This window comes from Globicephala melas, chromosome 17 (assembly GCF_963455315.2).
Source record: "Globicephala melas chromosome 17, mGloMel1.2, whole genome shotgun sequence".
NCBI classification, from domain to species: Eukaryota; Metazoa; Chordata; class Mammalia; order Artiodactyla; family Delphinidae; genus Globicephala; species Globicephala melas.
The window spans coordinates 1516461-1541063 of NC_083330.1; the positions used below are offsets into that span (position 1 = coordinate 1516461).

The 24603-nt window shown below is 39.9% G+C and overlaps 1 protein-coding gene across 7 annotated transcripts in view; it reads left to right on the forward strand.

The window, feature by feature from the left end:
* SNTG1 (syntrophin gamma 1) overlaps positions 1–24603 on the forward strand; it is a 479377-nt gene that overhangs the window by 137165 nt on the left and 317609 nt on the right. For all 7 annotated transcript variants that reach the window (XM_060286992.1, XM_060286996.1, XM_060286991.1 and 4 more), the window contains exon 2: positions 6047–6121. The gene's annotated coding sequence lies outside the window, so the exon portion shown is untranslated. The remainder of the gene's footprint in view (positions 1–6046; positions 6122–24603) is intronic.

A 24603-nucleotide genomic window follows, 5' to 3' on the forward strand; every position in this document is an offset into this window, starting at 1 on the left:
ACCTAAAAAACAAGAGCAGGTTCATAAGATGTGTCATGATATGGTCTGCTCTTGGAGAGTTCAGCAAGGGAGAAAAGAAAGAGCCTCTCCATTTATAGGACTGAGGGATGAATTTACTTTACAATGGTACTATTTGAAGAAATGGCTAATTATCTTTCAAGTGCCCACCGTGCACATCCCCCAGATACCTGCCAAGATTGCAAAGCACTAGAGCCAAGAGTGAGTCCCTGGAGTTTAAAGGAGATGAGACAGTTTGCAGGAAGACTCACAGTGATTCTTAGTGATGAGTAAACTCGAATAGTTCAGTAATTTCATTCAGTTGGATCCGTATTTCCAAATTCAGTTAATGATGTCTGAAGATTTTCACATGTAACAGAAAACCTTGTGGCTTTGCTGTATATTGTAATGAAAGCTATCATTTTTGGCGCCAGAGTAAAATGTCACACAATTCGTTATGGCATTAAGGTAATATATTGTTCTATAAGGTCCCCGTTCAGATGGTTAGGATCATCAGTCAATCAGTAAGCATCTATGAGGCAAACCTTTGTTCTGTGCGATGCTAGAAATCAGGAAGTGTGAGAACCCCAACGCTGAAAGAGGCATCAGCTAACTCACTCAGCAGTTGTGGTGGTGGTGAAGAAGAAGGGCATTTGGAGGGGAACGGGACGCTCACATTGGGGATTGCTTGTCCGAGGTGTACCATGGTCACAGTTTCTTCTGAGGGTAAAGAAGTGCTATAGGTGACGCACCCTCCATCAGCCAGACTCCCTGTGAGTGTTCATCTTGAGCATGTATGTGTGTGTGTGTGTGTGAGTGTGTAGATTTCTACCTTCTAAGCCAAAGCAGAATAGAGTTTTATTTTATTTGTATTAAAATTCCACAAGACCACTTACGACATCTTTTAATAAGGGTCACTTGCCAACACATTTTTTAAAATTTTGCTGGTATAAAAAAATCTTGCTTGTTTTTGTCCTTGGTGAAAGCTATTTTCTTTCAGTGCTCTGATGGTTTAATTCCCTTTTTATGCCTTCCATACTTTACGTTGGGAATAAAGCTGTGATGTTGGTAATCTGGTTCTTCCCTGTGGCTAATTTAATATTTCTTTTTGTTTATACTATTATAAAGTTTCAATGTGATATTTTAGGTGTCGTTGTCTTCTTAATTATCTCTATTATTTTAATTTTCCTGAATCTGAAGGGTTAGTTATTTCAACAATTTTGGAAAATTATTAACCATTATGTCTTTAAATAGTGTCTCTCCACTGTTACATTTTTGAGATATGATGACCTTGAAACTGACTTAATCTTCCTCGTTCTAGAAAATTTCGTTATTATCCTTTCAGAGATGGCTTCTGGCCAGGCTGTCTATTCTCACCTTTCAGAACTCAGAGTAGATGCACGTTAGTGTCTAACCTCTCATAACCTCCACATCTGGGTTGTTTTTATTCCACTTGCAGAGTATTTGCTTGAGATCTGCCTAATTCACTGATTTCACTGGTTTCACCGTTCAGCTCTTCATTAATCCTTGGTTATAACGTATGCCATTTTTATAAGATCGTCTTATTCTTTTTCAAAGCTATGTGATAAATTTTGATAGAGTCTATTCTTACAGCTTCTTTTTCTAATTCACCTTTCAATTTTTTAAACATATTCTACCCAGTCATTTTGTGTTTCATAGTTGCCAATGATAATTTCAGTGGTTTACAGTTCTGATTCTGTACGTGTTCCAATGTTATTAGTATCTGCCGATTGCTTTGTTTATGCTAATACTTCTTCACAAATGATGTCCTTTACCATTTGTTTATGCTTTTGACTGTGTTCTCATTTTCCATTTATCTTTGTCTCTGGGATTCTTGGTGTCCGGTTTGGTCATAATTAGAGCTGTTTACTAATATTCCGTGTCTCTCACTTAGCATGTCCACAGGGTTCATCCATATTGTCACAAATGTCAGAATTTCCTTATTTTTTATGGTTGAATAATATTTCATGATATGTATATACAACGTTTTCTTTATCCATTTATCTGTCAACAGACTTAGTTTTTTTCCCTGGCTTAGCTGTTGTAAATAATGCTGCAGTGAACATGGCAGTGCAGGTATCTCTTCGAGATAATGATTTTATTTCCTTTAGATATACATGCAGAAGTGGGATTGCTGGATCAAATGGTAGTTCTGTTTTTAATTTTTGGATGAAATTTCGTTCTGTTTTCCGTAGTCACTGTACCAGTTTACATTCAACAGTGTGCAAGGGTGAGCACACATTTATGTGACTGTTGGCCATTGGTGTGTCCTCTTTGGAAACATATCTAGACAGGGCCTTTGGCTATTTTAAAATCAGATCATACGATTTTTTTTCTATTGAGTTGTATGAGCTCCTTATATATTTTGGATGTTAACCCATTATCAGATAGAAGGTTTGCAAATATTTTCTTTCGTTCTATAAGTTGCCATTTCATTTTTTAAATTATTTCTTTCGCTGTGCATAAACTTTTTAGTTTGATGTAGCCCTGCTTGTTCACTTGTTTATTTTTGCTTTTGTTACCTGTGCTATTGGTGTCAAAAAATCCAAAAATCATTGCCATGACCAAGTTCAAGGAGCTTTTTTCCCTGTATTTTCTTGTAGGAGTTTTACCATTTTAGGTCTTATGCTTCTCCAAATTTGTAAAACGTTAGCTCCTCTAAGAATGTTTTCTTGGGATCCTACTAAAAGGAAAATACTTTCATCTGCCCCTGGATTCCCAGAGCACTTTGGACTTTCATGTCATTTATTACTTTCTGATGTGCAGCATATATAAGATTCTTCTCTTCTACTTAACTATAAGCTCATTTCTGTCTGAATTCACTTCAGCGATATTTTTCAAAGTGGTTTCCACAGGATGTTGTGTGTGTGTTGGGGTCAGGGGGAGTGAGACTCTCTTAGCAAGTCTGAGAGGTCAAAACTATATTCATGATAACACTAAGTTTTTATATCCCTGTTGGACTGTGTTTACATTTGCACCAGGTGCAAGAGCAATGGCGAGTAAAACTAGTGCCTTAGCATGAACCAAGGCAGTGGCACCAAACCATAGAGTAGTCACAATATTTTTCACTTCCACACACTCGGAGGTTAAAAAAGAACTACAATCACAGTATCAGCCAGGCTGTGTTATCCTCCTGAGTTTGGGGTCTTTCTCCAAGTGCGTTTGAGTCATTGGCAGAATCCCTTTCCCTGTGTGTAGGACCAGTTTCCCCATTCCCTGTGTGTGTGTCAGCCACTGGTTGCTCTGAGCTTATAGGGGGTGTGGGCATCTCCCAGCCAGGCAGCTCCCTTCTGCAAAGCCGGAAGAAGAGTGTGAATCTCTGACCCTTTGTGAGAGTTCCTACCTAACCAAGACTGGCCGCCTAGGACGATCCTTCTCAGATTGCTTAACTCAAAATTAATTGACTTGGGACATTACAGCTGCAAAACCCCTTCACCTCTGTCATCTAATGGAACCTCATCGCATGAGTAAGATATCAATACATCAAGGCCACGAGCTCAGCCCACAGTCACAGGGAGGGCGTCATCCACAGCGTGCACCAGGGCAGGAACTAGGAGCTATTCCAGAATTATTCCCGCCGCAGCCCGTGAGCTTATACTCTAGTTTAGGGTTCCCGACTCGGCCAAGGTTCAGCTTTCTCCGGGAAGTTTACTAGATAGCCATATTTATAGGTTTCTGTTTAAATCTGAATCAGATTCAGAATCTGAATGTATCTCGTGAATCAGATGTGTCTTTGCTGAACTATACCAGCAACTCCTGTGCAGCCAGCTGCATGTCCCTCCCTGGATCTTCCCCTGAGAATCACTGCTCTATTCAGTACGACATCTCACCTGGCTATCACTTTACTAAAGTATTATTTTCCAAACTACAGTTGGGTTCATGAGAGGACAGATAACATAAATGGGATCATTAAAAATTAAGAGGCCGAAGCAGCAGCATCATTCTAGCCTTGAGAATCGGCAGTCTGTTGCTGAGGCCTTGATTTATAGAGGCCAGCCCCTCTCCCGCATTATAAAACTGAGCTAATAGCTATGTCTCATTAAAAATAGTAATCGCCTCTTGGCATCAAATCAATAGGCTTTTCCTCACAAGGAATGCTCTTAAATATTATCAATGATTTAAATCTGGAATCTAATGCTAAAGGCTGCAACATTGGCAGTTTAGATCTAAATGCCAACTGCTGGCAGACACAGTTTTGGGTAGATTACCAAATATACTTTTGTGCTGCTTTTAAAGCCAATTTCCCTAAAATCTGTTCTACAGAAATTAATCTTATGACATTAGCTATTTGGGATATAGTTACTACCTTATTGCTTCTTTTTTTGGATTTTGGATTATTTTTATTGATATATTATTGACTTAAAATATTATATTAGTTTCAGGTGTACAACATAGTGATTCAGTATTTTTATACATTACCAATTGGCCACCACCATAAGCCTAGTTGCCATCTGTCACCGTACAAAGCCATTACAGTATTACTGACTATATTCCCTACACGGTACATTCATCCCTGGTTTGTAACTGGAAGTTTGCACCTCTTAATCTCCCTCACCTATTTCACTCATCCTCTAGCCTCTCTCTTCTGGCAATCACCTGTTTGTTCTTTGTATACGTAACTCTGTTTCTGTTTTGTTATCTTTGTTCGCTTGTTGCTTTTTTTTTTTTTTTAGATTCCGCATATAAATGATATACATCATTTGTCTTTCTCTGTCTGACTAATTTCAATCAGCATAATACTGTCTAGGTGCATCCATGTTGTAACTGCAAATGGCAAGATTCCAGGCTTTTCTGTGGCTGAGTAGTATTCCTTTGTATATCTCTACCACAGCTTCTGTATCCATTCATCCATTGAAGGGCACTTACGTTGCTTTCATATATTGGCCATTATTAATAATGCTTCAGTGAACCTAGGAGTGAATATATCTTTTCTAATTAGTGTTTTTGTTTTCTTTGGAAAAATACCCAGAAGTCAATTTGCTGGATCTTCTGATACCTAGACTGAATATTTTTAATTTTTTGAGGACCCTCCATACTATTTTCTATAGAGGCTGCACCAATTTACATTCCAACCAGTAGTGTACTAGGGTTCCTTTTTTCCCACATCCTCACCAACACTTGTTATTTGTTGTCTTTTTGATTTGTTATTTCTTGTTTCTTTGCTTTTTGTTATTTGTTGTCTATTTGTTAGTCATTCTGACAGGTGTGAGGTGACATCTCACTGAGGTTTTGATTTGCATTCCATGGTGATCAGTGTTGCAGAGCACCTTTTCATGTGCCTGTTGGCCATCTGTCTGTCTTTGGAAAAATGTCTGTTCAGATTCTTTGCCCATTTTGTACACTGGTTGGTTTTTACCCATATTAAGTTATATGAGTTCTTGTATATTTTGGATATAAACCCATTATTGAATATATCGTTTGCAAATATCTTCTCCCATTCAGTAGGCAGCCTTTTTCTTTTGTTGTTAGTTTCTTTCATCGTGCAAAAGCTTTTCAGCCTGATATGGTCTGTTCTGTTTATTTTTGCTTTTGTTTCCATTGCCTGAGGACACGTATCCAAAAAATATTACCAAGACTAATGTCAGAGTAATGTTTGACTAATGTCAAGACTAATGTTTATAACTAATGTTATGAACGTAATGCTTATGTTTTCTTCTGAAATTTTTTGGTTTCAGGTCTTACATTTAAGTCTTTAATCCATTTTGAGTTGTGTACATGGAGTGGGAAAGCAGTCCAGTTTGATGCTTTCGCATGTAGCTCTCTGGTTTTCCCTACACCATCTATTGAAGAGGCTGTCTTTTCCCATTGCGTACTTTTGCCTCCTTTGTTGTATTCTTATCTCTCCTCTTGATGATTCACAAGGCTTTGCGAGAAACTGACCAAAAAAATGTCATAAAATTATATGTGATATAAGTGTGAATGGGACGCATGTGTTCCTTATGGATAAAGTGAGTAAATTTCAGTGTATAGATTTCACTGTTTCTCTTTTGAATGCTCACAGGCCTTTATTTTTGCTTTCTGCATCTAGACTACCCTCCAGAATGTTGAGATTGCCAGAGAAGTGACCTCCGCAAAAGGAAAATATTACTCCACTGAAATTCAAGTAAGACCGTTACTTTTCAATAAGTCATTGTGAGTAAAGTTATTGCTCTGCCAGAGAATGTTATTTATTACCTACTTAGAATTTCCCAACATCAGGTATTGTATGTGTTCACTTCACATTATGCAAAGCCCATTCTACAGGATTTCAAAGTATCGTACCCTGGAAACCCCGACTGCAGCCCAGGACAGGTCAGATGTTATAAATGACGAGAGGGGCAAAGGCAGTTGTAAAGGGGGTGATGGGACTTCATTTAGGGTGGTTATTCCTAGCCTCGACACACCTTCTGCAATCACAGGAGAGGATGAATGAGGAGGACAAATGCTACACTTGGTCTATTGCACACACTCTACCCGCATTGCCTGCTCTCACACGGAGTACTTACAAACCACGTGTCTCAGCGTGCACTGTTGATGGATTTCTTATAGTCTCTGCCCTGACCTGTAGAATTTCACTTGTGCCTCCCACGTGTTTGCCCACATTTAGAGCTAGACTGGCTTTTCCCATCTGAATGGAAAACAGCCCCACGAACAAGAGCACACTGGGCAGCCGCTGTGTGAGCCGCCCTTGCAGCTGGGTCCCCTGCCCCTGGATGGCGCGTGCTTCCCAGCCCACCAGGCTAAGGGGGTCTCAGCCTTCCCGGGCATTTTCCTTCTAATTGCCCAAACAAGGTTATTATAATACAAATACGTAATATCTGAACTGGTAAGTTTGAAGCTATTGCTGCTTTTCTGTGCTGTGAAGATGTTTGAGACCTTTGACCTTGTACTTTGATTCATCTGTCCCTGCTCTGCCCCCTCTTTGTGTTAAATGTCACATCTGCTCACAGGAAGTAGCTTCCGTTGGCCCATTTGCCTCCGGACTTGTTATTCAAATTCCCAGTCCTTTCAGGCATATTTGTGATGTTAGAACCACTGGCTTCACTAGTAAAACATCTCTACTTCTAGTTGTGCCGACTGTATTGTCTGTCATGGAAAAAATGACACAATTGTCAAACGCAAAGACGCTTAGTCTTGAGTCCAAGACTGACTTCATATTCAAGCAACTTTCTTCATGCTTTATAACTCTGATCTGCACTCCACCAGTCTTGCTTACAAGGGGATCTGATGACTCTGCAGCCAGGGGGAGGTGTGGCTCCAGCCCTGGTGTCTGGGGACCCTGATCTCTGAGGTGGAAATGAGGAATGCTGACTTCCGTTACGGTTTTCGTTTATTGCTATTTCCATGAGAGTTTGAAGGAAAACACTCTAGTTTCTCTCTGTGACTCCAGCATCTACTATCATGCCAACATGTACAGGGTCCCAATAAATATTTCAGAAAAATTAATAAGTTGATGACAGTGTTTCTGGAGTTGCATTCTGTGTATTTCAAAGACATCCTCCCATAGATAAAAGTCTGCTATGTGAGGGTAGATTCCTCTGATTACTCTCCTTTCCAGCTCCCAGTCAGTATGGGTGGATTTCTGGAAGCTCCTGGCATTGCTTTCCTAAATGGACAGATTTTAGTCTAGGCTGCTTTAGTCTTGATAATCCCATCTCTCCCTTATCTGGAAAATTCAGTCAAGAGAAAGTTGGATAATTCTGGTTGCTGAAGACCTATTGGCAGCCCCTCAGGGCTTAAAACACAGTATGTTTACGCATCTGTGTCTGGCTAAGAAGATTCACAGGAAAGTCTTAAGGTCACTGTGAGATACCTGTGGTGATAAAGGAAATAACGAAAAGTTCTAAAATAAAGTCTCATACATGTTATCACTTTAAATGCTGAGTGTGGTATCGTAGCTGCAGGACAGAACTGGAGGAACCCTGGAATGTGGCAGCTAAACTGTGATGCTCTCCTGTGAGTGTGGACCGAGTTCTCCTACTTCCCACCTCCACTCGGCCCTCCTACTTTCTGCACTGCAGCTGCCTTCCTTGCTTGCAGGCTGGGGTAGTCCTGGGGATGGCCACCCTGTGCCCAGGTGATAAAGCCCCTGCTGCAGTCGGTGCCTCGTCTCCTAACGTCCCTGAGGGTTCCCCTCCGCTGTGTACAAGGGCCCATCGGTAGCATGGCCTCTGCCGTTCCCACAGAGCAGGAGTCATCAAAGTCCAGCTGGTCCAGCCTTGTTGGTTTCCTGAGCAGACTCAGAGATGCTGGTACCAAGCCGAAGTGCAGGGCTCCAAGCTCACTGGGCAAACACTGACCTTGAAACAGGGGCAGGGCTGGCTTCATGGGAGGGGGAACCACCGTGCACTCACAGGCACCAATGGCGCAGCCGCCACTGGTTTAATCTGCATTACAGTTCCCTCTGTGCTGCCAGGTTCCACAGGATTTGACAAATGCACCGTGTCAGGAAGTCACCACTATAGTATCCGAGAGAGGACTTTCACCACCTGCAAATATTCCCTGTGCTTCACCTACTCAGCTCTCCTCCTTCTAACCTTCTGGAAACCACTGATTTCTAATCATTTCTGCAGTTTTACCTTTTCCCAAATGTCCAGTGTTTAAGTCTTTTCACCTGGCTTCTTTCACTGAACAATATGTATTTAAGATTCATCATGTCTTTTTGTGGCTTGATAGGTGATTTTTTTAAGCTGAGTCATATGCCACTCTATAGATGTACGTTTATTCCTTCGTCTGTTTGTTTATTCACTCACCTAAGAAGGAAATTATGAAGAAAGCTATTATAAACATTCAGGTGCAGGTTTAATCCATTTTTGAACCATTTGGTTGAATACCTGCCAGTGCGACAGCTGCATCCACGGTAAGAATATAGACAGTTTTGTAAGAAGCTGTAAAGCTGTCGTCCAGTTCCTGCCGACAGTGAGGGGAGTGCCTGATGTTCTGTATCCTCGCCAGCAGCTGGTGGCGTCAGCTGTGACATTTGTTGTTTATGTTTAATATTAAACTTTCATAGTATCTTTGTAAAATTAGGAACCCAGACATTTACAAGACACTTCAAAATATCCTCTCGGAGTAAGTAGAGATGTTTTCTTCCAAAACAAAAGTTTATGGACACTCTCCCAGGCGAGTACACATTGTGAGCAATACTTCGTAGGGGACACTGACATTAAAGCGCTAAGAACAGAAGAGTTAAGTGGTTATAATTTATGCAGGTTCTAGGAGGGAGGGTCTAGGAAGCCATGGGAGAGACTGAGTGCGATTTCTTGTTTCTTCTCCTTTTCCACCTGCCGCCTCCGTCCTCTCTCTCTTTCCACACACACACACACACACACACACACACACACACACACACACACGCTGAGAACCTTAAGGAAATTGTAGGTGGTTGCCTAACATGTAAGTTTTGGAGCTAATAAATTGGAAAATGCAGTTTAAAACAAGACAAGTGAATGCACAAATGAACAGATACAGTACGGAGCCTCTTCAAGTCATAGTACATACTTTGTCAATGTTTATTCCACGTTGTCCTCCGCTTCCCTGCAAAGTGCAGCCATGCCACTGGACATTTCTGACTTCTTGAGATTCCAGTTGTTCATAAAGTCTGTAACCACCACTCTTTCTCTCATTTCACCCATTTTCTGGTGTTTATCTTTATTGTTGCTATCTGGATCTAGTTTTGTTTCATCTTAAATCTCATCTTTCCTCAATGCTGTGAACTCTGTGTGGTACTAATTATTCAAGGGAATCCTCTTCCCTCTGTTAAACGCCTTCTTACCATGCAAGACCCAAACACAAATCCCACCATCTTGCACAAAGTTTTCAGGTGTCCTAATCCTAATTAAGTACATTTTTCTATTCATTTGCATGATAACATTTTAGATTAGGTTTGTCCGTTTTCCCTACCAGAGTGTGAAATCTTAGAGAGAAAGGCTTGCATTTTGCTTTATTTCTGATAGTCCTTGTTCAGCCCTAGTTATTTGATGTCTGAGCCCTGGGTCTCCAGGCTAACGCTGCTGGCGCTGACCACCCTGGACCAGGTGTCCAGTGAACTTAACCTGCCTCAGACCTATGTCCCTGTACCTTCTCCAGTCTCCACACCCATTTCTTTGCACCTCGCAACCCTGAGATATTGCGCCCGGTTCTTTGAACCTGATCCTTGTGTTTGATTTTCCTAATGGACTTTAACATAAATGTGACCCCTGGTCCTTTTAGTTATCTCGATACAATTCTATCATCCGCCTTTGCACAAACTAAAGCTCCAAGAGCCACCACCTGGCTAGCATTTTCCTGTTCCACCTCCACAGACTGGCAGAGGGCACTCAGCAGGTGCGTTAAGGCGCTGTTTACTCAGTGTGCATGCTTATTATGTGTTTAATTGAATTGCGCTGAACTGGTATTTACATCACTGCTTCAACAAGTCACCATCTTGAGTATTTAAAGAAGAAAATAGGGCTTCCCTGGTGGTGCAGTGGTTGAGAGTCCGCCTGCCGATGCAGGGGACATGGGTTCGTGTCCCGGTCCGGGAAGATCCCACATGCCGCGGAGCAGCTGGGCCCGTGAGCCATGGCCGCTGGGCCTGCGCGTCCGGAGTCTGTGCTCCACAACGGGAGAGACCATAGCAGTGAGAGGCCCACGTACCGCAAAAAAAAAAAAAAAAAAAAAAAAAAAAAAAAAAAATAAAGAAGAAAATAACGCTAGTACAATGGACAATGGTTAATAGCTTTCTTATTCCTTTTTTACACTTTATTTCTTTTTTAATGTGGTTGCTAATATGTGTATTAAAATGTTCAAGGTAAGGAAATGATGCGAAATTTCATCTGTAAGAACGGCGCTGCACACAGCGTCCCTGTCTGTGCCGGGGCTCCAAGCACTGGCTGGTCTGTCCCATCACGCGGCACTGGCGGAGCAGCCAGCCTGACCGCCTGGAGCCGGTGCTGAGCTGCTCTGCTTCTGAGTCCAACTCAACACTAGCAGCTTTCTCCCCACATTAGGTACATGTTCATTCCAGAACCCAAAGACGGCCCAGCAGAAATAGTACGAGGGGCCGGAAACAACAACCTGTCCTTTACTGTGAAAGGGACTGTTGACAGTCTCCACCCACCTGGACCCTGGAAACTTGGGAGGAACATACTGAATCCAACACGGATAAGAAGGATTTACGGGTGAAATTAATAGAGTGGAAATACTTGCTCACTGTTAGCCTATGGCTTTATTGTGTTTTCTAAAATACCCTTAGATGTCATAGATCAATCGGTGTTTCTCAAAATAGAGCACACACTAGAATCACCCGGATGGCTGGTCACAGCTCAGGTTTCTGGGCCCCTGGCCCAGAGTTTCTGATTCAGTAAGTGTGAGCTGGAGCCTGAGAATTGGCATTTCTCAAAGTTCCCGGGTGCTGCTGAAGCAGGGAACACGCTTTGAGAGCCACTAGAGACTGAGACGGGTGACTCACGTTGCAAAGCAAGGTATAAGTTGACCGTGCTGCGATTTGTCAGCTGAATCCTGTCTGCTTCTTCCTGAGTTTGTTCTGTGGGTAAGGGGAGCTGACAGCAGTCACACTCCAGGCTACGAGGTGCTCTAAGGCCCTGCCCCAACTCCTGCGTGTGACATTTACACGGCAGAACCGAACACTCAGTACATTTCAGGAGAGATTCAATTTTAGTATGAATATTGAATATTCTATGCACAAAATATAGTATCTTTACAAAAAAGCATAAAAATAAAAAGAGAAAAGATTTCAAATTAATGTCAGTAGCAGACCTAAGAACTGAGGTTCTTTGACTCTTAATTCTTTCCTGAGTTAAGTTCTAATGTAGGCTGATTCTCCTCTAGAGAACATTTGAGTGAGGATTATTTTGTGAACAATGGGCAGCATTTGGTTACGTTATGAGCATTTTCTATTTTTAAGATTAAATTATCCGTAACAGTTGTTTGACAGCTTTCATACATCCGTTCATCAACTCAACAAGCGTGTACTGAGTACCCGCTACACACCATGGATATGGTTAAGATATAAATGTGCCTCTGTGCAGCCTGCGGTCCAGTGATTTGTAACTGGGTCTTTACAGGGGAAGGACGTGCTTTCTGCTTCTGCTTCTTCCTGGAACAGTTTTATATTTCACTGCATGAGATGGTGTGTGTCGTGCAAAATTCAGCTGTTAACTGTGCTTTATGACTGAGGAGGTCAGTCAGAACAAAACTAGTAAAACTCATGTTTCATGTTTTCTGCTCCTCAAATTGCAATTCAGATTGATTTTTATTCAGTGTGTCATATTAAAAAATAAAGGGATATTTTGGATTCTCTCCAAAGGATATATTTCTGTGTCACAAACTCAGATGGCTGCTGAAGCAACCAACCTGCACTACTAAATTAAGGGACAATTGTTGTGTGCAATGAAAATTAAGTACGTACTGATTTAAGTTGCTGTTGACAACTTCGGTAGCATCAGTCGGGGATGCCTGTTCCCAGTCTGTTGGAAATGCATAGCGCCAGTGGAACTGTTTCTCTTGAGGAAAGACGTAAAGACTTGGCTATACCTAAGTAATACGTCGTCATTCAAATGGATGTTCTTTTCTGTTTGAAAACCTCAGAAAGGTATGGTCACAGCAGGTTCTCTTCGTATTTTTTCCCTAACATTTGCCAGTGTCTTTATTTTAAAGGTGTATTCTTTCAATAAATCTTCTGCACCCTTTTGCAGATGTGTAAGCATGTTAACACATCCTAGCGACACAGATGGCAGAGCCTGCCCATGTCACAGATCATCAGGCTGGTCCTTTGGGGCAGGAGCTGTTAGCAAGTCAGCATCCCGGGCCAAGTGAGGGGCTGCCACCTGTTCGCCTCTGCAGTAGAGGAAGCAAGGTGGCCAGAGTGTCTGTAGGAAAAAGGTGGAGCGACAAGATAATGCGAGTGAATTGGGCTGAGGTGGAATAGTGCGATTACAGTACAAATGGCCTTTCGTTGCCCACAGGCCATGCTGGGTTAGAGTACTTCCTAGAGAAGCAGCTTGTTATTTTTTTCTCTTTTTCCAGATTTTACCAGTGCAGAGTTTTCTGTTTTCATCTGTCTTGCCATATGTCACAAATACTCATTCTTTTTTAAAGCTGGCAGGTTTATGGGACTTTTGTCAAAAACATTAGGCTGTTTTTTTTAATATTAGGCTGTGATTTTCCAAGAAACAAAAGGCTCAGAGAGGTGTCAAACTGCCTGCATTAAATGTAGCTGTTTGGTGATGGTAAGAAGACCAAAATTCGACTCTAAAAATGGTATTTAGTCTCAGTTTGTTTCATCAGAATCAACATTGTAAGACAAGGGAGAGCAACGCTTTGCAAATTTTTATTAATCTTGAAACCTCGAGTTCTTGGCCCTGGTTGTTCCCATGCGCCAGGTGAATGGGCCATTATTCAGTTCATTCCCCAGAGTGCAATTTGAAAGAGTTTGGCAAATCACTTACTTTGCTGTCTTTGGTTAATTAACTGCAAATTGTTTTGAAAACCCCATGCGTTTAACACAGAACTATGAGGGGAACCCATTCTGGAGATGAGACCAGTGACACCAATTACTGTTAAATGTTTGTCCTCAATAAATTCGTATATGATGACAGGACAGTAAAGGGCGGGGTCTCCACATCCCGCTGCGCCCACTTACCTCCCAGTGCTTACCAGACCCCGCGGAGTCCGAGACCATGGACACGGCTACGTGTGGCCGGATAGCTGAGAGCGGGCGGCCCAGGCCGGCCATGGATGTCCTGGCGAGAGTGCCGGGCTGCCTGGCACTCACTCTGAGCAGAGCAGAAAATGGCAAGGAAAGGTTTGTGTGTCTGATTAGTTTTGTTTGTTTTTTTTAAGAACAAAACCGGAAGCAGTTTGTTGTCCTCAGACTCTCCTGGCCTGGGAGGTGGGGACCTCTGGCTCAGCTCCCCTGTTCTCTGCTTGGGAGGTGGACTCCTGTTCGTTAGGCCTCATTTATTGCACCTGTGCAATAAGGAGCTTAGCCCCAATCCACTGTGACATCCTCAGCACACTTTCCCTAAGGATTAAGGTGGCAAGCCTACAGGCATAGGCATAGGATTATTTTTGAGAATACAAATAAATTCGAAAAATACAAAGTTAATCACGCCTTTCTCTTACAGTGTGCTCATTTGCTTTATTTATCATATTAACAAAAGAGCTAAATCTGTACGATATTCCAAATACCTATAAACAGGTAAAGTAAGCAACGATTGTAGTATTTGTCCACAGTCTATAGTATTGTAGTATTAATTTCAAAGCAAAGCTTCATTTTTAACATTGGAAAAAACACTAAAATGTGATGCTACTTAGAAGACTTTCCTTGTGGCTTAGATTCACCTTTTGTCATTTGAAAGCTTAATTTCTTCTCAGATGCAACCAGGATGCTTACATTATTTTAGGTACCTTGTTAAAGCCTTTGAGTCCTCTATCTTCCTATATTAATATAAAGATACAAATTCCTTGGTAGAAACATACATCAGTATAATTTATTTAAAATAGCTATTCTGGTTTCAGTGCTGTTTTCACAAAGGGGTAGTTATCCTCTTGATAAAGTACGTCACAAAACTCTAAGAGTTGAATCCATAAGATAAGGGTTTAGTGTTGTCCTTGGTAACAAGATATAGGAATTATTACAATTTAATGAGTATCTTTTATGGAGGCCCTCTACTAATCGCTTTACACCTGGTATTCATTTGATGATTTAAAGATGAACAAGGTGGCACGAATGAAAGGCTAAGAAAAGCTTATACGACATTATTGTGAACAGACCCCAGCCCTGCAAATGAACAAGATTCGCTTTCAAATGAAATTTGATGCATTCTACATTTAATTAAATCTAGAAATGGCTTAAGAGGATTATAAAGCATAACAAAGGATGCCACTTCAGAATAACCGCTAGAAACTTCATTTCCAGCCACTGCCCTAATTACGAATGGTTACAAGTATCCACTGTACACCGAGGAGTTAGAAGACATACCTGTAGTTTATGTTGAGGTGGAAACATATTTCACTCCATGAGCCAGAATGTGTTAGAATCTCTCAGCAAAGAAAGGGTACCAGTGACCAACTTGTTGTTTTAAATTTTGACAGTATATTTAATTAAAGTCTATTTTTAGAGAATCACCTCATTATGTTCTACTTTTACTCTTGCCCTTAAAATGTTTCATTGCAGACCTTTTAATGTTAAATTCGTTGCATGAATTGGAGTAATGAACCAAAAGCTGTGTGGTGACTATTATTTATGTGATTAAAAAGAAAATCTTATTTGTTTTCAACGGTGAAAAACGATGCTTTTGACTTTAAAATATTATTTATTTATAAAATGTGCATCAGATTCCAATGTGATAAGTTCTTCAAGATATGAAAGATGGTGTACCAAAGTGGATACATTTTAGTTTAGATTTTAGAAAAACTTGGATTCAGCATGCAAAGACAAAGAAATCTAAGTGTATGTGTATCTTTGACTTGAGTTTCTTTATTAATTTATATAACCCTCTTATTAACAGAAAGTTTTGTCTGCTGTCATGGCAGCAAAATTCATCTATAATTTTATTTTTGGACTTTGTTTTAGTTACCAATTGCTGTGCATTGAATTAGCACAAACTTAACGTCTTACAATAACTTTTATTTATTGTCTCCAAGTGTCTGTGGGTCAGGAATCTGAGCGCAGCCTGCTGGGCCCTCTGCAGGGTGTTCTCGAGGTGTCATCCTAGGTGTTGGCCAGGGCTGGCGTCTCATCTAAAGTTCTCAATGCTGCTTCTGATCCTATTTGTTTGAGTTATTCACTCTGGACCTCTCTCTTTGAGCCAATTAGATAAGAAGGAATCAATTAATTTAAACCACTTAAAACCACACAAGTAAGAAAGATAAAGAGAATTCATTACAGTGCAGGAGTCTGATATAGGAAGTATTCCGAGAGACCTTAGAGGTGCCCCCAGGATTACAGAGAGCTGCAGACACAGCAGCTGTTCAAGGAGCAGAGCAACAAGCAGCAAAGTGTGAGAAATAACACAGAAATGTTTATTTGTGGGGGCATCTCTTTCGTTGCATAACTTTGAAAATGTTTTCAGCTCTAATAATTTTGGAGTTCAGACCAGCAGATTTCAGACTAGTCAGAAGGTAAAGTTGTTTTCGGGGTCTTCAGAAAGCACACAGTCTAAAGCCATCACCTAGCCTTGACGTTGCCAACCCTCCTGGTCAAACAGGAGGACCCACTCCTAGAAAGTTAAGACTCTCGCAGGGTTTCTAATCATGACAGTCACCATTTTTGAAGGTGTTAATGACAGTTCCCTCTACCAGGATCGTGGCTGTGATCTCCTCAGCATCTTTGTGGGGGAGCCTGTCTTATCTCTACTTACTGCAGCTGCTTATCCTCGGAGCCGTTGTGTGTGTGCAGAATCTAAGATGCTTTTGTTGGCTCAGCGTTTTTGCCTTTGTAAACGCATGCCGCTGTACTTTTGAATCCAAGCAGTCCCTCTCTCCTCACTCTACCGCATTTAAAAGAATAAAAGTAACAAGGGGTAACACTGGAAGCTGGAGGATGGAGAAAATTCAGTAGTGATAGCGAGATACTGAGGAACAATAAACTTAGTTATTTGAAAACATGAAAAAGGGTTTCGAGTGATGGATGGTGACAGTGCAATACCCTGGTCTCCTATGGTCTGATGAATAATGTCATGGCCACCCAACACAGTCACCAGTGCCAGAAGGTAGGGGAAAGTCACCACAGCACCCTGGAGACCCACGTCACACTGCGAGATTAACCTTCGGAATCACATTTGTGCATCCAGAATACATTGAATCTGGGTCAGGTATTTTTTAATCATATTCTTGAAAAATCTAAATTCCATAAGAACTTTATGTCAGAACAGGGTCAGATCCCACCTATTTCAGGGAAATGGTCTAATCATTTAAAGAGTATTTACAGATATTTAGTAAAACGTTATCTCCCTCCTAGTGTGTTAACATTGTTTACAATTTTCTTCAGAATTCTGTTTTCTCATTGATCTTTAGCAGCCCACAGTGTCATTTAAATGATTGCAGACAAACATCAAATTTAAGAATGTTTCTGTGTAATACAAGGTCATGTCCTTGTTCAGATCTAGGATGGGCGTCGTCCAGCACGAAACCTGTAATACTGCGCGCGCGCGCGTGTCCATGCCAGTGTACTTAGAACTATTTACATGAGGTTGAGGACAGGAGCAGATGAGTGTGGTGTGAGCTTACTAGTCGCATTGGGGAGTAACTTGGCAACTTCAAGGAGGGATATTCTATTTGCTACTCTGTTAAAAGACGAACCGAGTCATATTAAATATTGTGAGGATTTACATGATCAGAAAATTGATTCCGTTCGGGCAGCACCAAACCTGAAGTGGTTAGGAGCCCTCCACCCACAGGGGCTGGGAGAGAAGCAGCAAACGTGGAGTGAGGAAACGATGAGATCAGCTGTATAAGCCGTTGCCTTGCTTGGAAAAGCCTATGGCTGTTTCTGATTGGTTATCCTTAGGTTTTGATTTCTTAACCGTGACGCATCTCGGGCTGAGGTTTCGGTTTGCTTATGTAGGCTGCTGAGGCACTAAAGCCACCTCGGTCTGACGGCTCCCTTGTTGAATTAACTTAACTTTTCTCATTTTAGGGCTCTAGCTTTTCCTGCTCATAACTCAGTAACTTCAGTGAGAGAGACTGTTGATCATTCATTATTTTGAGCACTTTGAGCAGGGCAGACATGAAAAAACGTTTTATATTAAATAAGTGGTTTACTGAAAGGAGCTTGAGCATTGGGAAGAGGAAGAAAAAAGAGAAAAGAAATCTATAGATTCATACATTAATTATTGTAGAAAGTTTTGCCTTCAAATAAAATCTGTCTTAATGTTTTATGAAAAGGTCACGTTTAGTCACACTTTTCTTCTATCTTATATTATATTTTCATTATTATAATATTATTTCTACATCAGGAAGGAGAACAGATATAAAGAAGATAAGAAATAAATAGACTGAGGGCAAAGAAATTAAAATAAATGATATTGTTTTATACAAACTGCAAGTGGGTATGAACTGCTCTAACAATTAACAGTTTAATAAATAGCAGAAGGATATAAATCAGAATTTTAAAAATAAATAAAATAAACTCAAAATGGATTAAAGACCTAAATGTAAGGCCAGACACTATCAAACTCTTAGAGAAAACATAGGCAGAACACTCTATGACCGTAAATCACAGCAAGATCGTTTTTGACCCACTTCCTAGAGAAATGGAAATAAAAATAAACAAATGGGACCTAATGAAACTTGAAAGCTTTTGCACAGCAAAGGAAAACATAAACAAGACAAAAAGACAACCCTCAGAATGGGAGAAACTATTTGCAAATGAAGCAACTGACAAAGGATTAATCTCCAAAATTTACAAGCAGCTCACACAGCTCAATATCAAAAAAAACAAACAACCCAATCCAAAAATGGGCAGAAGACCTAAATAGACATTTCTCCAAAGAAGATATACAGATTGCCAACAAACACATGAAAGAATGCTCAACATCATTAATCATTAGGGAAATGCAAATCAAAACTACAATGAGGTATCACCTCACACGGGTCAGAATGGCCATCATCAAAAAATCTACAAACAATAAATGCTGCAGAGGGTGCGGAGAAGAGGGAACCCTCTTGCACTGCTGGTGGGAATGTAAATTGATACAGCCACTGTGGAGAACAGCATGGAGGTTCCTTAAAAAACTAAAAATAGAACTACAGCAATTCCACTACTGGGCATATACCTTGAGAAAACCATAATTCAAAAAGAGTCATGTACCGCAATATTCATTGCAGCTCTATTTACAACAGCCAGGACATGGAAGCAACCTAAGGGTCCATCAACAGATGGATGGATAAAGAAGATGTGGCACGTATATACAATGGAATATTAGCTATAAAAAGAAACGAAATTGAGTCATTTGTAGTGAGGTGGATGGACCGAGAGTCTGTCATACAGAGTGAAGTAAGTCAGAAAGAGAAAAATAAATACCGTATGCTAACATATATATATGGAATCTAAAAAACAAAAACAAAAATGGTCATGAAGAACCTAGGGGCAAGACAGGAATAAACTCGCAGACCTACTAGAGAATGGACTTGAGCATATGCGGAGGGGGAAGGATAAGCTGGGACGAAGTGAGAGAGTGGCATGGACATATATACACTACCAAACGAAAAACAGGTAGCTAGTGGGAAGCAGCCGCATAGCACAGGGAGATCAGCTCGGTGCTTTGTGACCACCTAGAGGGGTGGGACAGGGAGGGTGGGAGGGAGGGAGATGCAAGAGGGAAGAGATATGGGGACATATGTATATGTATAGCTGATTCACTTTGTTATAAAGCAGAAACTAACACACCATTGTAAAGCAATTATACTCCAATAAAGATGTTAAAAATAAATAAATAAATAAATAACTTAGCAGTTAAATGCTTTCTTCACCAGAGAACTTGCTATAATGCTTTTAAGTTTCCCTGAGGCACTATGTTATGTTCCTTTATAGACCTTTAACTATTTGAACAAAGATAATAACATCCAGAAGGATCTAAAAATATAATTAAATATTAGATGTCAATTAATACAAATAAATTGTGCTATTATTGATATTCTATAAATGCTCTCAGAAATGAGGAGAAAAATCCTCAGAAATATGTCTGAAGAGGACCTTGGTTATATAAATATATGTGTAGAATTGGAATAATTGCTTCCCTCCAGAAATAATAGCTTTAGGTTCTAGAGAGAATTTAATTTCATATGTAAAAAGGCAATTTTTCCTAAACTCAGTGTCTACTCATGGCATTGTTGTAAGATAGTGTTAATGTAGTTCTCAGGGAACGGAGACTCTCCAGGGGTTCTTGGTCCGTATTTGCATTTGAATAAGCAGAGCCCCCTAAGTGAGAACAGGCGCTTACACACCTGTGTTCTTGCTTTAATCACAGCCTCAGTTGCCTGCTGTATAAGTTGCTCTGAGGTGAGGGGAAAAAATGCTTGCATCCTGAGGAGGGCATTATATCTCTTTTGTGTTTCTTTCTTGTTTGATTTTTTTTTTAAGAAAGCTCTGAAGAGTGAAAGATGTCTCAACTTGAATAGGTTTCTCTCTAGAATACCCATCCAGAGCTATCACCTTAGTATGAAGTGACGTTTCTACAATTTACTCTTCTGGTTAATTTCTCTTTCTAGTGGAAGAATGTTTTTAATTGACATATAACATTGTGTAAGTTTAAGGTTGAATAAGGTGATCATTTGATAGATTTATATATGATCACCAAGGTAGGGTAAGCTCACATCCATCACATCACTTAATTATTTCTTTTTTGTGGTGAGAACTTTTAAGATCTACTCTCTTGCACCTTTGAAGTATATTGTACAGTACTGCTAACTATAAACACAGTAGTATGCATTAATTAGACCCCAAGAGTTTAGTCATCTTCTAAACTTTGATCAACACTTCTTCAATTCCTACAACCCCCAGCCCCTGGTAACCACCATTCCACTCTCTGTCTCGATGAGCTTGGCTTTTTCAGATTCCATGTATAAGTGAAAACTTACAACATTTCCTTCTCTGACTTACCTCACAGCATAATGACCTCATGGACCATCCATGTTGTTGCAAATGGCGGATTTCCCTATTTCTCGTGGCTTAATAATAGTTCATTGCATATATAAAAAATCTTCTTTATTCATCCACTTATGGACACTTAGGAGGGTTCCCTATCATGGCTATTGTGCAGAATGCTTCAATAAATATGGGGTATCCTGTTATCCTGTTTACATTTCATTTGGATACACACCTCAAAGTGGGATTGCTGGATCATATTGCAGTTAAATTTTTATTTAAAAATTAAAAATTTTAATTTTTACCACTGAACTAATTTACATTCCCACCAACAATCAAGAAGGATTCCCCTGTCTCTGGACTCTCTCACACACTGGTTATCTCTTGTCTTTTTTATAATAGCAGTTCCAACAGGTATGAGGTGATATCTCATTGTGGTTGTGATTTGCATTTATCTGATCATTAGTGATGTAATTACTGTTGTGTAAGGACTTACTAATGCCATTTTATTATTTTCAGAATATTTTGTAGTATAAATTGTTCCTTTTATTCCTTCTTATGATGCCTCCCTTTGTGAGTTGGTGACTTTCCACAAGGTAATTGCAATTAGCTGTAATTAAAAATGCAGTAACATATTGAGTAATAACTAGATGGAGATAGATGGATGGAAAGATAGATATAGAGATAGATAAATAGATATGATATAGAGGTAGATGATAGCGATAGATAAATAGATATAGATGAATAGATAGATAGCAAGAGGTAGATCTTGATATATGTAGAGATAGATAAGTCATATGTATGTATATGGTTATAGGTACATATGTGTTTTACATATATGTACATGTGTGTATATATATGGTTGTATATATAGTGTGTATTATATATAGTTATATGTGGATGACAAACTTTTTGCTAAAGTAGGCTTTCTGTCAATTTCTAATCTTTAAGAAAATAAACTTAGCAGCACGGTAGAATCTCTGTGTCTGCCGCTTATATATGCAGCAATTTTTCGCATCCACCTGCCAGGCACAACACCCCCAACACTTCTCTCTTCGCATCCACCTGCCAGGTACAGCACCCCCAACACTTCTCTCTTTCCTCTTTGTGCTCTTCTACATTGAATAAAAAAGCTGAAGACATTTTCGTCCAAATAATTGAAAACAGATAAAGGTTACATTCTTCAGCCAGCCAGACTTGGATAAGGCAGCGAATAGAGACAGCTCAGATAAGAGGAAAAGATAGCTCGAAGGTTGCTTCTAGAAATGTTCTAAATTGGCCCGTTACCAATCATGACAAGTTTGTTCTTTAACATCGTGCATTTCAGTTTTTATAAACTGTTCTGTAAAAAACTGTCATTCAGTTTTCATAAGAACCTCATACCCTCAGTAATTCTAGGAACGTTGTATAGATAAACAACTAGATGTCCAACAAAACAGCAAATCAAGTTTCTATCCTGGCCTTCTGGCTACGATCTCAGTACTTTTTCTTTGACACTTGGTCAGAGACTGTTGCGGATACTGGTCAAGTCAGGTGAGGTGTTCTGAGATTTTACAGAAGTAATTTACTAGTACAATCCCACCAACTACAGCATCAGAAATAATAAGGACATAAAGAAGAGAAATTTTTGTATTGAGCTCATAGAACTCCTGAAATGAACTCCAGTTAATCACCTTCATATATTTTGGTGGATAAAGATCTGTAAGCAAATTACTGATATTAAACTTTTATCTCAAGATGTAAGTGAACTACACTTTTCGTTAAAATTGATGTTTTAATAACATGTTTTTTGTTGGTAAATTCTGAGCTTTAAGGAAGAATCCACTCACTTCCTCTACATATGCTTTTGGTTATCATTGGGTTTATTATCTGATTTACATCTTTTCATTACACCTTTTCTAGTATGGAGTTTTGAAATTTAATAATGTGATAATTTAAAATCTGCAGGAAGCATGTGGATAACAACTGTTTATTCAGTGGAACCATGAGAGGCGAATGGGTGACGTAGGGAACATTGTTTTCTAACTGTAATTTGACTTACTGAAATTCTCTTTCGAGGAATGCAAATCATCTTAACTGAATTACTTTTCTGACTCTTCCAATAACCGTAGAAAGAATATGGAAGACATATAGTATTTAATTTACTTCAAATTGAATGTCAGTGTGTTTTTATCATTTAGAGAAACTTAGATATGTACTTTCAATAAATTATACGTATTGTACCTGTAACATAAATCATATTAAGTGAAAAAGAAAAATCCAAGAATTTTTATCCCCGTATGAGAATATCTTTAGAACATTTGCCTAGGATCCCATTTCCTTTACCCTAAGGTTTGCATATGCATAATTAGATTTTGTATTGCCAGATAGCTCTCCAGAATGGTGAACCAGACTATTACTGTGGAGAAAAAAAGTTCTACTTCATTATGTCCTATTATCTTTATTGCTTTTTCTCCCATATTAAGGTTTTCAGTACCTCTCATTTAAAACTTTGAATATGAAGGTATGTGGGGACACGGTGTTTTTTCCCGTAGTTGTAGAACTTTTCCTAATATTATCTGCTCTACAATAAGTTTTTCTGATTGATTTTGGTGGCATCTTGATTTATATATTTAGTTGCAACTCATAAATTGGTCCATCTTAAATCTCCTCATTGCATTCCTTTGGTGTCCGGAGCTGTACCAGCACCACTGTGTTTATTTCTTTGGCTTTGCAGCGTTTCTACGCACTTGTTTTCTGTTCAGGATGAGCCCCGCGTCAGATGGCAGCACAGCCCACACGGCACGGTGGTCAGCTCTCCTGTTTGCTGCCTCTGCACCAGGCAAGTCCTCGTGTCAGTAACTGACTTCAGACTATTAGAAAGAAACAGCATCTCCAGGTTAAACTTGCGGGCTCTGCAGGTGGGGAGGGGAAATCATGCACTCGGGCAGCTTGTCCTACCAGCAGTTGTCTTTCCGTGTCCTGAGCTGCTACTGATTATTTCTCTGGAAATGGGATGGCCAGTAATTTTACAAGACAGTACCGGACAAGTGGAACTGAATTAGAGACCTTCTCCATCCTCCGTGTAATCTTCAGGCAGCTGCACAGCCCACTCTGGTTCTGCAAGCCCCTGCATCCTCCTTTGCCTCAGTGTTTCAGAAGGTAAATCTGGTGCGGTCCCAGCCCTGCTAGTTTACTTTTGTGACAGACGATAGATATCAAGGAAGTGTTTATAATAGAAAAGGAGACAGAATTATCGCCAGAAATATTAATATCATCAGCAAAGTATAGTAAAGCATCCATTTCTTCCTTTATGTCGTATTTTCTTTTAACTAACAATGTGAAGCTTCTAGAACTTTTTATTGAATAGTTTGAGAAGACAGCCTAAACAGCTATTAATGCTGCAATTCAGAGAATCAAAGTGTTCTTCTATGATCCCCTACTTTCCCCACAGCCCAAGTTATTATGACCTTGGATTTTCTGGTATCATAGTCACGAGGAGGTTCAGATCTGTCAGCAGAAAGTAAACAATATAGTAGAAAAGTGAAGGGATTTCAAAGCTAAACTGCCTGAGTTAATGTCTGCTTCCAACACTCTGTCACTGGGACCCTGGGGGCAAATTATTTTCATTTTTGTTGAAAATTTCACATGAAATGCTTAGTAGAGAATTTGCTTGTAGATTATGGTTAGGGTCATCTTACGTGAGAAGTGACATCCAAGGAGACTTAGTCATGCTTAGGTGTGGAATGCACTTTCTTGGGGAGAGGCTTTCTTCCATTCGTTAGGAGTATTTTTTTTCCTTTGCGTGTTTAAAATTTTTATATTTACTTATTTAGTTAGACAAAACTGTTGAAACAAAATGGATTAGGATCCAATTTCTAATGTGCTCCCAGAAGAGCAAGTCAACTAAATCAGAGTTAAGCCCACAATTCTGGTTGAGCAACCTTTGGGGGATTTGGGCCCAAGAGGACCAAACCCCATTTGTGGTTGCAGATCCTGAGAAACTACGACAATGATGAATGCAGCTCAGCAGC